The sequence below is a fragment of the Pteropus vampyrus genome, unplaced genomic scaffold (genome assembly GCF_000151845.1).
Source record: "Pteropus vampyrus isolate Shadow unplaced genomic scaffold, Pvam_2.0 Scaffold358, whole genome shotgun sequence".
In the NCBI taxonomy this organism is placed as follows: Eukaryota; Metazoa; Chordata; class Mammalia; order Chiroptera; family Pteropodidae; genus Pteropus; species Pteropus vampyrus.
The window spans coordinates 2,158,300-2,159,548 of NW_011889139.1; positions in this window are offsets into that span (position 1 = coordinate 2,158,300).

Here is a 1,249-nt window from a genome sequence, read left to right on the forward strand (position 1 = left end):
AAAAAAAAGAAAATAGAGCTGCTGTACGACCCAGCAATTCAACTTCTGAGTTTTTATCAGAAAAAATCAAAAACACTAATTCAAAAAGATAAATGCATCCCTATGTTCACTGCAGCATTACTAGTAATAGCCAAGATAGAGAAGCCAACTAGATGAATGGCTAGAAAAGATGTGATACACACACACACACACACACACACACACACGCACACGCACACACAATACATACAATGGAATACTATTCAGCAATTAAAAAAAATGAAATCTTGCCATTTACGACAACATAGATGAACTTAGAGGGCATTATGCTAAGTAAAATAAGTCAGGCAGAGAAAGACAAATACCATATAATCTCACTATAAGTGGAATCTAAAAAAAACCAAAATAAATGAATAAACAAAACAGAAACAGACCCATTGATATAAAGAACAAGCTGATGGTTGCCAAAGGGGAGGGGATGGGGAACAGAAATTTTTTTTTTTTAATGCTCGATTCATGAATTGCTTAATAAAGCCAATTAGATCTTCAAATTTATTCAGTTTAATTTTGTTTTATTAACACCAGGGACATTGAAGAACCACAAAATGACAGTTGCAAAGGCTGTGAGGTAACATGGACTCATGTTCATACTGAAAAGTGAAGGTTAAGAAGCAGGACGCTAAGTTGTTCACTATGTCAATGGTGTTTTGCATATAGATAAAGACTGAAGAGGAAGCCGGAAAAATTAAACCAGTGGATTAAAGTGGGGTGGGTGATCATTTTCTTTAAAAGTTTTTTTTCTTAAAAATATGTCAAATTATAAAATCGTTGCCTTTGGGAGATAAGGTTATTAGTGACTTCTCTCCCCACCCCCCACTTCTTTCCAAATATTCTACACTGAATAGGTATTATCTGGATAATCAAAGAAAAAGAAGTTACAACACACACACCTGAAAGAGGCTGTTCTCTTCATGCTGCCATAGCATTAATGGAGTAGGAAATATTCCCTTATTCCCTTTTCCCCCAAGGCTGCCTGTGTGGCTCTTCCTCTTTTTCTCCCCACTTATATCCATCCTCATCACCCTCTTTAGAGGCCCTCCCACTGCAAAAACAGAATTTAAATGAACACACTTGGAAAACCCAAAGAAGCTCTGATCTCAGCCTCCTGCTGGTAAGAGCCTGGCTGGGACACTGACACAGGAGGGGAGAGCCATGGGGGAGTTTCCCTGAACTCTGCAGGGCAGGAACAGAACATATGTCATTTTCATTG